This window comes from Alexandromys fortis, unplaced genomic scaffold (assembly GCF_014885135.2).
Source record: "Alexandromys fortis isolate MF-2015 unplaced genomic scaffold, M_Fortis_MF-2015_v1.1 scaffold_29, whole genome shotgun sequence".
NCBI classification, from domain to species: domain Eukaryota; kingdom Metazoa; phylum Chordata; class Mammalia; order Rodentia; family Cricetidae; genus Alexandromys; species Alexandromys fortis.
This window is the reverse complement of record NW_026067891.1, coordinates 1,050,388-1,064,374: the sequence shown is the minus strand read 5'-3', so window position 1 is coordinate 1,064,374 and position 13,987 is coordinate 1,050,388. Positions and strand designations below refer to the sequence as shown.

General features: G+C 51.2%; 1 pseudogene; it reads right to left on the bottom strand.

Annotated features, from left to right (window-relative positions):
• Positions 1-13,136: 13,136 nt before the first annotated feature.
• Positions 13,137-13,712, bottom strand: LOC126497655 (RNA transcription, translation and transport factor protein-like; annotated as a pseudogene).
• Positions 13,713-13,987: the final 275 nt, after the last annotated feature.

Here is a 13,987-nt window from a genome sequence, read left to right as displayed (position 1 = left end):
TAGAGATGCGAGGTGTCCCCAAAAGATTCTTGTACTGAAGACTTTGTCCCCAGCTAATGGTGCTGTTCAGGGAATTCTGGAGTCTTCAGGATGTAAGTCTCTGATGTGACTTCTTGTCCCACCTTTTCTCGGTCCCCTGTCCTCCACAAGGTAAGTAGGCTTGGCCACTTGCTCCTGTAGCTGTGCCTTTCTTATCACAATCCAGAATCATCAGAGCCAAGGACTGTGAACCGAAACGAAACCTAGACCGTGAGCCAGAAGTAAGTATTCCCATTTGTAGATGGAAGCTTCTGTCTCACCCACTCCTGCAGTCATTCAGTCCCAAAGAAGCACACAGAGGCTTATAGTAATTAGAAATGGTTTGACCTATTGTTCAGGCTTATTACCAACTAGCTCTTACAACTTAAATTAACCCATAATTATTACCTATGTGGCTTAGTACCTTTTTTCAGTAAGGCATTCTCATCTTGCTTCCTCTGCATCTGGGTGGTGATTGTGTTTCTGCCTTGCCTTTTCCCAGAATTCTCCTAGTCTGGTCACCCTGCCTACTCTTCCTGCCTGGCTAATGGCCAATCAGCATTTTATTAAACCATTATGAATGACAAGTCTTCACAGTGTACAAGAGCATCATCCCACAGCACCCAGTCTCATAGGCTTTGTCACAGCAGAAAGGTTGACTAAGAACTGCCAATGGCTAGCACCTGATCTATTCCCAAGAGTAAGTAACAGGTTCTGTACTGTTAGGTCACTCTCCACACTGCCTTTTCAGGGGAGACCAAGCCTACTAAGTCTCTCCACCTCCTCAGGAGACATCAACATTGCCACTGCCTGTTCCTGCCCAGGGCCACATCTGGTGCACTGGGAGACTCAAAGTCCCCCTTGACTCCATCTGTGGTAGGGACAGAGTCAAGCCCTGGGAATGACATTCCACAGGGAAAGGTCAGCCAGACCATGGCCTTCCCTGCACTGTCCACTCCTGTCTGTCTGTTTTGGGGATACTATGAAAAATGACTACAAATTTGGGGACCTAACAACCCTCTCATGATTCTTCCACACTGATCACCTTCTCTTTCAGACAGGTCTATAAGCTATGTATTATATCATATGTGTGTGTGTGTGTGCGCGCGTGTGTGTGTATCATCATATATAAGAGGACCAGAGATATCAAGCAACCTGTCTAAGGTTACACAGCCAGGAAGTAGCACTGGGGATTGGAACCAGGTCTATCTTCCCCATCATGCATTTGGAATTTGGAACAATTTCTATGCCATTTGAATTAAGAGAGACGCATTCTTAGAGAAAAAGGCTAATGACCTGTGGAAAACAAGAAGACAGGAAGCCTCCAGAACTCCCACAGGCCCTAGGGAGGAGGATCAGGACCAAGGTATGAAGATTTGGATGGAGAGAGCTGAGGAGGTCAGACAGAGGTCAATGGGGAAGGGCTTGGGAAGCCTAGAGTGATATTTCTTTTGTCTTTTTTTAAAGCTTATTATGTTTTATGTATTGCAGCTGTGGGGGACAGTGTCATGCATGCCACTGCACGTGTGGAGACCAGAGGAAAACCTGTGGAGTCATTTCCTTCAGTCACGTGGCTCCCAGGTGTCCGCTCAGGAGTCAACCTTTACCTGCTTAGCCGCCATGTTCACAGCCCACCCTCCTTTGCCTCTGTGGGTCTAGGGAGCAGCTCGGCCATAGAGCCCTTGCCTAGCCTGCCGCAGGCTCTAAGGCCTACCCTCAGCACCTGGCCAAACAAAAAAGCTGGCCATGCTGAACCTTCACACAAGACCAAGGGGGCATGCTACAAAATAACCAGACTGTGTATCTCCAAATGCCAAGGTCAAGACAGGTGACGGCTGTCCCTAGCCATCACTGGGATACAGCATAAGACATAAAGCATGACCAGACATGATATTTAGCTGAGAGTCCTTCTCTGGTACAAGAGGGGTCTAGTTTTAGCGAGGGCCACTGGGGGTTAAGAGCGAAGGAGTCTCATGACCGAACCTTACTCAGGCATCCTACAGAGAACACACACCAGCATTTACCAGTGTCCAGGACCCCTTGAATCAGAATCTGACTCTACATTCTTCTACACACAGACAGTGTCTGCACCCGCCCTAGATGGGTCATCCTTTGTGGGACTCTTTCTCTACAAGGCAAATGCAGAGGAAACAGTGACTAGCCTGGGGTCCTTTAGGGACAATATTGAGAATCAACCTGGTCAGGTTCGGCACTAACACGATTATATTTCTGGATGCTTCTGATGCACGGATGGCTGAATCCGCGAATTAGTAACTAAAGAACACCAGGCTGTCGTGCAGTGACGAAGAAGGAAAAGCAACCGCAACTGTAGACGGAAGGCAGGTGAGTCTGGGCTGCCCCTATGGTGGCCTCGTTTCTGTTCTCCTTCCGGTGGCTGAGGGGAAACGTGGAGGCTGCACCAAGTGGGGTTTGGGCCAGAGCATGCGCAGTTTGCAGCAAAGAGTGGGGCTCCTCAGGGGGTGGAGGTCAGAGAGTCTGGACGTGGGCCCGCTAGATACCCAAGTGCTGTGGCTACTCGAAAGCATTTTTAGATTATCATAGCAATAAAAATAAAACAATGCAGTCTTTTCAAAAACAGCGTGGCACAATAGTTGTTTCCACGGCCGTAGAAACAAGGGTAAGCGAGGTCCATTGCGAGTTTCCTGAGCGAGCACTGCTCTGTATACAAGGTATCCAGATACTCCATCTCCTCTTCTCATAGTGTCCCTGTGAAGCGGGTATCCTTATCCACATTTAAAGCGTGACGTAAGTAAGGCTCAAGGAGGCAGGCGAAGTGACTGGCCCAGGGCTACACAGCCAGCGTGGATTGTAGCCCACACAGAACCTGCTGGCTGGAGACGCTATCTGGAGTTCCTGTTTTCTATCACAGGGCTGCAGGGCTTCCCACAGGACTGAAGTCTTTCCCCTTTGAAGGGAAGCCACACAGCTGTTTTCTCCTGACAGCTGCGAGGCTGGTCTCCAAGGAGTGAGTACTTGATTGCCAACCCTGCCCCTTCCAGGAAAGAACCTGGGAGTTACAGGATCCACGCCCCACGCCCCTCCGCCACACCCCTCCCACGCTCCTCTAACACAGGAAACTAGACTTTGCTGCTGCCGGAGAAAGTCCTGGCTCCCTGCATTCTCCTTTCCTCTTCAAAGGAGGGTGGGGCTCAGCACCCTCAGGCCTTACCCACTCCCTGGAAGGGTGCCAACTGGGCCTGCCAGCACTGTCCTCGTTGCTAAGGAGATCTGCAGCTACGGCTGTGAATCAGTAAGGCCCTGTGATACCAGGCTTTACCATTACAATGTCGGCATGCCCAAGACCCAGGGGAGTTGCTCCTCCATTGTCTTCAGGGCAGGGAGGTAGAGGCTCTGAAGGGTGAGAGAGCCTATCTGAGGGGAGAGATGGGAAAGTGGCCTAGCTGGGGTCCTGCTCAGGGTGCACAATGACAATTCTTTGAATGGACTAGGTCCCCTTGGTCTCTTGGAGGTTCTAACCCTAAACCCCACCTGGTGCAGCCTCCCCATTCTCCCCAGCAACAGGAAACGGTGACCAGGAACAAGGCCACTTCAGGAGCAGCACAGACACCCGCCCACCTTTCCTCTACAGTTGCAATTGCTTTTCATTCTTCATTGTTGCACGCCAGCCTCTGAGGACCAGGGTCATAAACTTAGGCTGAGCTGATGAGGCTTGCATCTTCGGTGGTGGACCCTGGGTTCCATCATCATCCATCCTTCTGCCTGCTTCTTCTGTTCCTGCTGGCCTTACTCCGACACACCCAGCTCTTCCTGACCAAGGCCAAGCACAGAGCCTGAAAACTCCCTGCCCCTCATCTCAACTGAGGAAAGGGAAGGAGGGGAGATGGAGATTGGATGGATAGGTGGGTGTGGCTGGGCCTGGAGAACAGAGAGAGCTGTTTCTTGGCAGGTGGAGGACTCCCTTGACACACTCGAACTGTGAACCCCGACATTTCTCTGTACACCATCCAGTCCAAATAAAGGCTGGTGTGTTCTAGTCCATGGCTACATACACTCCCAACATCCACTGCAGCAGCCGGGCTCAGCTGCCTACCTGGACAAATGACCCCATATCTCTCTCTCTGCCTGATGCCTTCAGATCAGGATATAAAGCTCCCAGCTACTGCTCCAGCACCATGCCTGTCTGCTTCCCACCATGATGATCATGGACTAAACCTCTGAAGCTGTAAGCACTCTCCCAATTAAATGATTTTCTTTCTAAGAGTCCTCACAGCAATAGAAAAGTGTGTGTGTGTGTGCATGTGTGTGCGTGCTTGCACATGTGTGTGCAGGGAATAGATCACAAGCATATGCTTTGCCACTGAACAATACCCTGAGTTCTAGACTATAATCTTAAATCCCTCTTTTCTTAAAAGTAGCAAACACTGTACTATCCTGTCCTTCATGTGTCTTGAGAACTCTCCTAAACCTATTACCAGTAGATCCCTTGACTTTGGCCCTGGTTTGGAATTTCATCATGGGTCCAACCAGTGTAGTGTTGTTGGATTCCGAGGTCATAGGCTCCACAGAGGTGACGATGCAAGGTCACACAGCCTGCAAGTGGAAGGAAGGGCTTGAATTTTGTGACCTTTTCTGAGGAGATATGAACAAATGTCTGTTCGCCCCCAGATAGGTGCCAACAACAGATCAAGAAACAGTTCCAACCAGGTGGTGGTGGTGCATGTCATTAATCCCAGCACTCAGGAGGCAGAGGCAGGAGGATCTCTGAGTTCAAGGCCAGTCTGGTCTACAGAGTCTACAGGAAGAAACCATGTCTTGAATAAAGAGAAAGGAAGAAAGGAAGGAAGGAAGGAAGAAAGGAAGGAAGGAAGGAAGGAAGGAAGGAAGGAAGGAAGGAAGGAAGGAAGGAAGGAACCCACATCGACTATACGCCTAAAAGTGTCTCTCCACAGCCACTCGTTACAGCTAATTTATCGGAGATGGGGGCAGAGAGCCTTATGAGTCCCTCCTGCCCACACCCTTCTGATTCATGAGTCCTTCCAGGGAATGTCAGAGGGCGGGCTCTTGTAAGGGTCTTGTGTGGGTGGTCACAGAATGCTCTGGTTTTAAAATGCCAATGGCCATGTTACACACAGAAGTTCTAGCTCCGAACCTGCTGAGTTGCAAAGTTACCTTTCCCCTTCCTCTGTTCATCTGCTAAACTGTGTCAGCCCTCTGGGAAGGGGCTGCCTTGCTCACTGGTCAGCTCTCTTGGCTCAGGAAGTGTTGAGTCTGAGTTGGTGCTCAGATCTGGGTCATGACACCAGCAGGGTCGGGGAAGTCGGCTCTGTTGAGGCTCTTTGGAGTGTTGCCTTGGCCCTTCTGCTTATCCCTACCTGACCCTGGCCATGAAGCACAACCTCCTTGAGTCCTAGTTGCCTGTCTACTTCTCCAGGGAAACAGGATAGTGGGGTATTAGGGAGGGGCTCACCTAAGGAATCTCCTCATGATTTAGAGGTGGCATATTCTGAAATCTGGGTGGCCATCAGAATGGACAGCTACTATCCCTTGGTGCAAACAGAGTGCCCAGATCTTGGAAGGTTTCAGTCTTTGCTCTCAAGGCTTCAGTTGGCAGTGTGTGCTCCTATGTGATTAAGGGTGATGTCTCCCACATAATGTCATCCACAAAATGCCGATGGTGACGCCTAGACTGTGTTGGACAAGCAGCTTGGCTTAGTAGCTCAGCTAAAGTGACGCATTCAAGTAGCCTTCCCAGCAGTCATAGCAACCGAGAGAAGGCACAGCATGCAGCACCGGACATGATGCCTGGACCACATCTACATCAGCACTAGTCTGCTAGCTGTGGTACCAAGGATGCCTCTGTCTCTGAGGATGCTTAGGGATGAGAGACTGGCTGTCACATTGACTGGTCAGGCACAGAGGCAGGGCAAGCCTGGGGCTGAGTGCTAAGCCAAAGGTAGCTTCCTAGATAAGGAGACAAAAATAAGCCATTTTCAAGTGCCACGTGGAAGCAGATGGGTGAAGAAGGCTGGCAGGGAGCAGAGGGCATCCCAAGCCGAGGACAGACAAGCATGAAGCCACAAGGGTCTGAGAGGGGCCAGGAACCAGATAGTACTGACTATTCACAGGGATATGGGGCAGGAGTGCCTTTGTCTTCACAGGAGCAATGGGTCCATCAGCTCCAGGCTCTACATTAAGCCTCACCGTGACCCCCAACACAGGCTCAGATACTAACAGCAGGAGGTGGTTCTCCCAATTCTTCTACATGGCCAGCCCTCCACATAAGTCAGCTCTGCCTCTGCAGAATCAACCAACCTGGATCAAAAATATTTAAGTCAGTTCGCATCTGTACAGGACGTGTGGGACTTTGAAAAACCACCGCTGTCCCTCAACACCGGTCTAAGAAGAGCTTCATTCACATCTCCGTGGCTGCTCTGAGCCATCTAGAGATGGCTCAAAGCAGAGGCTGCATACAAACACCATTGCTGCTTTATATAAGTGACTTGGGCAGTGGTGGGTTTTAGTGTCCGTGGGGGGCTTAGGACCTCCCCTGCCTGTACCAATGAACAGCTACCCAGCAGTCACACAGGGCCGGAAGTGGTGGGCTGAGATCTGAGCCCAAACAGCTGGCTTCAGGGCTGGCGGGGGTGGCAGGGAGCCATTAGTAATTGCAGGGTCCTGGGAAGAACCGCTGGGAGGGCTGGGGAAGGGGTGGAGGGTTTGCAGAATCTGAGGCAGCAGAGACGGCCCTGTGCGGTTGGGAGCAACTGCAGGTGGCCGTGCCAGGGACAGACTTAGAACATGGCAGAAGTCAGTCATGTCCAGGGCACTCACTGCTCACGGCACATACCCTAGGAGGGGTATCCCAGCCCTTCAAAGAGACCATAGTCATTTTCCTTGGAAGGGACCTAAGGCTGTGTCAGCTAGGCAAACCCCCACTCCCAGCTGCGAGGGAAGCACACAGATGTCCCAGCTGCCTGTACGGCCACCCCAGTTAAAGCAGGGTTTTGTTAGCAAGGCTGGGCTGGAAGTTGACAGTGCCTGGCACCTGCAGTCTTAGAGGGGCCGAGAGAGTAGCCCCAAGTGACAGAAGTCGTGAATGACAACTGGCTCTTGAACTGTATCCAGTGTCACGGTGCGCAGCCCTCCCCTGGGCTCAGCAGCTCCCAGAAACCCTGAATCCCATCTGTTCACTTCCCTTCCGTTGCCCGTTCGTTCTTCCAACCTCCTTGCCCAGTTCTGCCTCCAGGCCTGGTCCCTGCTACCCATCTTGACTCTATGTGTACTTCGTTCCCTGGGCTAGCCTGCTTCAGTTGCTCCGGCCACAGTCCACACCCACCCAAAACTCGTTCCTGTTTTTAACTGTGGTCCCTTCCAGCGGAGCCTTTGCCCTCCAGCCCTTCCTACCCCACCACTTTCCCAGAGGGTCCCCAAGCCCCAAAGGCCAACTAAACAGAATGATGTCATCCATGCTGTGGACCTCGCTGGGCCCAATTATCGGGCTATAAGTGGAAACACCCCACATTTTCCCACAGGAAAGCACCCGCCCTTGTACCCAAGTCGGCTGCTTCTGGAGATCTTGGCAAAGTCTACAGGCATAAGAAATCTGTGTTTCCTCCCGACGGACCTGACCCTCTCTAGGCCCCTTGGTTCTTTCCAGATTCCCTGCTAAGGGGGTGGGATACTCTCAACAGGGAGAGGGCAGTACTAGGGACAGTGAGGAGTGGTGTGCCTGGAAGCCCGCAGGCAAGCTGCCTCTGCCTCCTCCTCTTCCCCCATGGGACTCTGGGAGAGAGACTCCGCGCTCTGGGGATCCTACTGTCTCTTTTAAGTTGGGGGTTATAGCAGACACAGATCATTAAATCCTTTAAACATCTGAAAGACAGCGCTGGTCCTTCATTAAAATGAGTCCCAGCCCCCACAGCCCAAGGCCATTCATGGGTGAGCAGGCCAGTGTATGGCCTAGGTGAGGAGCATTGGTTACAGAGTGCAAAGCTTCGAAACTTCCCAGACCTGGCCCAGTGGTGGGATGGGAGCTGTGCCTGGAGACACCCAGGTTCCAGACCCAACTTAGGACCAAGAGCAAATGATCTCAGCCAGGGTAACTGGAGCACGGCACCTACTTCTCAGTGGCAGCCATCTAGCACTGCAAGCATGTCCCTGCTGTCCCCTGGCTGTTCATCTGGTGCTAGGTCACAGGTCACAGGTCACAGGTCATGAGATGGGCTTCTCATGGAAACTCCCATCAGCAGAGCTGTTGCTCCCTATCAGAGACGGATAACACTTATGGCTGGTGGGGTCTGAGGTCCTGAACACACAGTGAATAGAGACGGGGCCATGAGTGTGTGTCCTGCAGAGATCCACAGACCTATCCAACAACCCTTCCCAATCAAGGGGACCCTTCTCAGTGTCTGGCAGCTGGGGCAACCTTTGTAAGAGACCCTGGCCGAGCTGCGCCTGAGATTTCTCAAGCGTGAGGCAGGGATGGAGACCCCAGGCCTTGCACACGTGAGGAGATGATGGGGGCAAAGCAAGCAGAGAGAACACAGACCCATGTGAACCCAGACCTGCTCTGAGATGAGCTGTCCCCTGCTCACAGGAAACCCCATGTTCCTCCCACACATGTGCAGAGGGACCCTCCTACCACTCTGTCCCTTGTACCACATTATCCTTCCAGTGTTTTGAGCACCCCAGGAGCCTGTGGCCTCAGGCCTCTGTGCCAACCATTCCCCTGTCTGTACCATTCAGTGCCTTGCTTCCTTTTGACCTCAGCACCAAGGTCATGTCCTCCTTCTTGGTCACCCCACTGAAAGAGCATCTCATCTCTACCCATCTCTCATTCCCTGTACTCTCTTTACCATTTGTCTGGTTTTGGGGGGGGCATTGTTTTATTTTAGTTTGGTTTGGTATGGTTTTTGTTGTTTGTTTGTTTTTTGAGACAGGGTTTCTCTGTGTAACAGCCCTGGCTGTGCTGGAACTTACTCTGTAGCCCTGGCTGGTTTTGATCTCAGAGATCCACCTGCCTCTGCCTCCCGAGTGCTGGGATTAATGGCATGCACCACCACCACATCTGTTTGTTTTTTAGTTGAAAAATTTTTCAGGATTTCATATGAGTGCTGTATTTATATTATTTTATACCCCTCCATCTCCCCCTGTCCACTAATTTCTCCCATGTTCCCCCTATTCCCTCTCTTTACTATTTTACACACACACAAACACAACACACACACACACGTGTTTGCACTCTACTGGGTTCATTTAGTCTTGCTCATATGTGCATGTGTTTAGGGTTGACTGCTTGGGATAGGTAACCTCCGGGGAACTCATCTCTGGAGAAGACCAGTCCTCCCTGTCTCCGCAGCCATTAATTGCCATCTTTGTCTAGCAGTAGGGTCTTGTGAAACTTCCCCCAACCATTTTGTCAGGTTAGCAGTCATTGCCACTACAGCCATACTGTTGAAATTTCAGGATGTGGCATCCCTAGCGTCCCACATGCGTCTTCACATGGTCTTGCCGCAGATATCCTGGTCCTCTGACTCTTACAATCTTTCTGCTCCTCTTCCAGAATGTGCACGCAGCTTAGATGGAGGAGTTGAGCTGCAGCTGTACCAGTTCGGGTTGGGCACCCCATGGCTCCTTATTTTCTGCATTTGTAGCCTCCATCTACTAAAGGAAAAAAAATAGTCGAGTACTACATTTATCTGGCTGGGCTGGTGTGCAAGATGTGTGACCCCGGCTAGGTCTGGGAGAGTGGGGACGTCATGGCAGGCGGGTGAGGTCTGGGTTGGTGCACAGACTCCCATGTTTGTTTCTTCATAGCACTTATCCTACTTAAAATAATTCTGTGTGTCTGTGTGTTTATTGTCTATGGCTTTACAGATAAACATAGACCCTGGAGAGGAGGACTCAGCTGTGCACACTGACAGGCCCCAGCACAGGCTGCCGCCGAGCTCCCTGAGAAGCTCAAGCACTTTCTCTTCCTGACCTTCCATTTAGTCCAAGCCTGGTCACACCATAGCAATGTCACCTCTCTGACCGCACAGTGGTCCATCCTGTGTGACAACGTGATGGTGTAAGATGCCCTGCCCCCTGCAACACAGCTCTTCTGGGAAAGAGCTCTTGCAGTCGTGGGGTGAGGCATCGTTTGATTTCTTAGACCATCATCCACTCTGCACTCAATAGGGCTGGCTTGCTGCTCTGGCTTCCTTCAGGATCCACTCTGCACCCAGTAGGGGCTGCTGCTCAGGCTTCCTTCAGCATCCACTCTGCGCCCAGTAGGCTGGCTTGCTGCTCAGGCTTCTTCACCCCTGTGGATAATTGAAAACACGATGTTCCTTCTGAGTCTTACTGTCCCTGAGGTATAAGGAGACTTTCTTCCTGTGTCATCTGGATTCTGACTTGGCCTGTCTTCATGGGTGAATCACCCCTCTAATCCTCCACTTGGGATCCAGGGTGAGCCTTCCAGGACTTTGGAATGTCTGCGGGCAAAGCAGACCTGGGAGTGGCATGCCCAGGCAGGCTTGGATCATTCTAGAAGCAACTGCAACTCACCTTCAGATGCCAGAGAGAATCCCCATTCCTCCTTTGGAAGCCCCCAAAGTAGTTCTGAGACAGACTTAGGGACAAACACATAGCCAGAGCTGGACATTGGCCTGTCCCGTTGAGAGCCATGCATATGTTAGCTCTGGCTGTGAACACCTTACACATCCTCAACCATCCCTTCTCCCAAGTCTAGAGAAGCAGGTGACCCATTCCTTCTATAGCTGAGCAGTCAGAGACATGACCATCTGACTGATCACACAGACAATAAGGGGCATACATGTCTGTCTGTGACTGTTTTGTTTTGTTTTGTTTTCCACCTATGGCATCAGGAGGATGACACTAAGAATTTAGGATGAGTTTATAGCTTCTGTCAAGTCTATTTTCCCCACATGAGGAGGAAAATACTTGATACAGTCTCACGCCTGGCTGACGATCCACCCATGCATCCATCCCATGGTCAGCTCGACCACTGAGGTGCGGGGCTGTAGAAACAAATCCCTTGACTTCCCTGGTTCCCTGATCTGGAACTAAGACTTCTATTTGTGAAATTTGGGGTCTAGATGAATTCTGAACCACAGCGGCCTGCTCTGATGTGTGAGAAGTCACTGAGTCCACCATTCTCCCCTGCACTCTGTAGAGCTACTTTCTTCCAGACTCAGGGATCCTGTGGCCTCCAGGACAGGGTGCATCGCTGCCCACTGGCCTCTGCAGCCCGCAGGCCACATGATAAGCAGGGAAGCTCGTTAGCCTCACTCCACAAGTGTCCTGTGATGAGTCTGACCTCTAAGAGAGACCAGCTGGGTCCTATCTATCCCACCATGAGAGGCCTGAGACCCACTCCCCATTCTGGCTGATGCTGCTATGAAACACTGCCTGCTCCAAGGAATGAAGATGATGTCACTCTGGACACTGTGGGCAGCCATCGAGAAACCACATAGGGAAGCACTGTCCTGTGGCAGAGGCCTCATCACAAGTCCTGATTGAAGTGACCTTCAAACTGCGGGCCCATGACGTCTGCAACCCCAGGCTTCTGATGGGTGCCAGCATGCAGCAGCTGATTGAGTTATGTCCACTTCAAATGGTTTAATGAAGGAAAGAAAATCCCTCGCAGGTGTACCCAGCTTCTTTGATTTCAGTTACTTCCAGATGTAATCGAATTGACAACCAAGAATAGTCATCCCAGCATGGGATGCAAGTCTTTGAATGAGAGACTCCATGTTGATATTTGATCTGCTGTGATAAGACCCTGGAGCAGGAGCTGGTTCACATCCGTGACCCCGTATTGTTTCTTGGCACTCAGAAGTGAGGTCGTGGATCTCATAGTCCCCTTTTTGTTAGAAGCACAGCACAAAGGCACCCACATATCTCCAGAGAAACCAGGAACGGTCAGCATGCAGCATTGTCTTTCCAATGGGAAAGATGTAAAGTCTGTTCTTCCACCCAGAAAGCTGGGAGTTGGAAGGAATAAGTAGCCCAGTGATCTGCATCCTCTGTTGGGCCAGGCCATACCAAACTCTACAGCCAGAATTGGAGGTGGCTACTCATCTAAATGACCCTTACATTCAGGGGCTCCCCAAGCTCCCCCAACCAGGGCTGGAGCTACTAATAGTCTAAATGACCCTTACCTGATCTGGATAGCCCGAAGCTCCCCTAAGACCCCACAACCATGACCAGAGGTGGCTAATAGCCTCACAGTGAAGACCCTCAAAGACTTGCCTGCACCCCCACACCTAAGTTGCTGCTTCCTCCCCAGGGCACTCTGAGGAGTCCCAGCCTCTTCCTTCAGTCCACAGAAAGCTCCTCCTCTCACATCCACTCTTCAGGGAGCACCCAATAAGATCACAAGACACCTCTGACAACTTCCGTCTTAACCACAGCAAACCAGACTGACCCAGCTCTTATAGCTGGCTCCAGCCACATAGCAGCCTTCCACCCACAGCAACACAGCACAGACTTGGGGACTTTGGGTTTGGTTTGGTTTCACTCTATATAGCCAAGGCTGTCTTAGAACTTGCTATACAGACCAGCTTCCTGGTCTCACCAGCCTCCTGCCTCCACCTGTCCAGGGCTGGGGGGACCGGCCTGTGCCACTGCCCACTTTAGGTAGAGTTTAAAGGGGTCAGGTAACTTGATCAGGGTCCGGGATCAGGGAGTCACACAGCTTTGGCTTCGGAAGAGTGGCAGTGAACCAGCACAGACTAGATCACCCTTAATTACAGCTCAGCACGCTTCCACCCTGCTGCGGCGTGGGCCTGGAGTGTCCCCAGATGCTCTAGCTAGCTTTCGTTCTCTCTGAGACTCCCTTTCCCAAACTCCTGGTGACAAATCTCTGGGACAAAGTCAATCTTCTGGGATTCCTCCCTTTGAAAGTGACATTTGATTTCCAAACATAGGCTGGAAGCGTGCGTGTGTCCCACTTGTAGGAAGCAGGCGAGAAGCTGAAATCCGTCTATCTTCCAACCTTCCCCAGTCTTGGCCTGTCTTTGGAGCGGCGATAGTTACCCAAACAGCTACTGTGGCTTTGGGGTGTAGCGCTCTGAGGTTGTCTCCTCACAGCAACTTGTGGAGTCTGAGGAGGCATTTCCTTAGGACCTATCTCACGTGCCAAAACCAAGAAGGCGTTTGTCTAAAGCCACAGGCAGACCCTCTTCCACTGGATCTGCTTTAGCAACTGTACCCAGTGTTAGTGGCTCCTGAACCAAAGTGCGACTTGCCTTAAGCATCACTGGGTAATCAGTCTTTGGCTGAAGCTGACGGCAGTTGGAGCCACCACGGCCAGCCTTAAAACCATTTACATCCAGGTGGATGAGCCGTGGCTCTGCGTCTTTAGATGTGCTGTTGGTATTTATTATGTTATCGGACGCTGAGTCCTTGTATTTTTTTTCAACATTATCTCCTATTCCAGTCTAATAGCTAAGCCAAGCGGCCAGTCAGTTGCCTCTTGCCCTTGCTGAATCCTGATCTTGAAAGGACAGTAAATACCTTGCAGACACTTTTCAAAGACATGGGCCAGACACTGCTGTAGATGGTTCTTAAATAATCTTTGTCTCCAGTTTTCTGGTCTTCAATAAATAATAATTTACAAACAAATAAAATTTGTAAATTCTGTTTTTTCTTCAGGTGAAACCTGCAGGGTTGTGGTAGTCCAGGGTCATAAATGTGTGTCCAAACATGGTCCCGGCTGCTTACACTCTCCCCTCCCTCTAGCTTCACCTGGACAGGGGAGGGTTAGGCAGGTGGCACAGGCTGGTGGCACGGGGAGAGCTGGTTTGCTTTCTGTTGCTGTGACAAACACTGGACCAAAAGTAAGTTGAGGAGAACGGAATTTCTTTCCCCTTACATCTTACAGTCCACTGTGGAGGGAAGCCTGGGCAGGAACTCAAGGCAGGAACCTGGAGGCAGGAACTGCAGCAAGAGCCCTGGAGAAGTGCTGCTCGCTGGCTTGCTC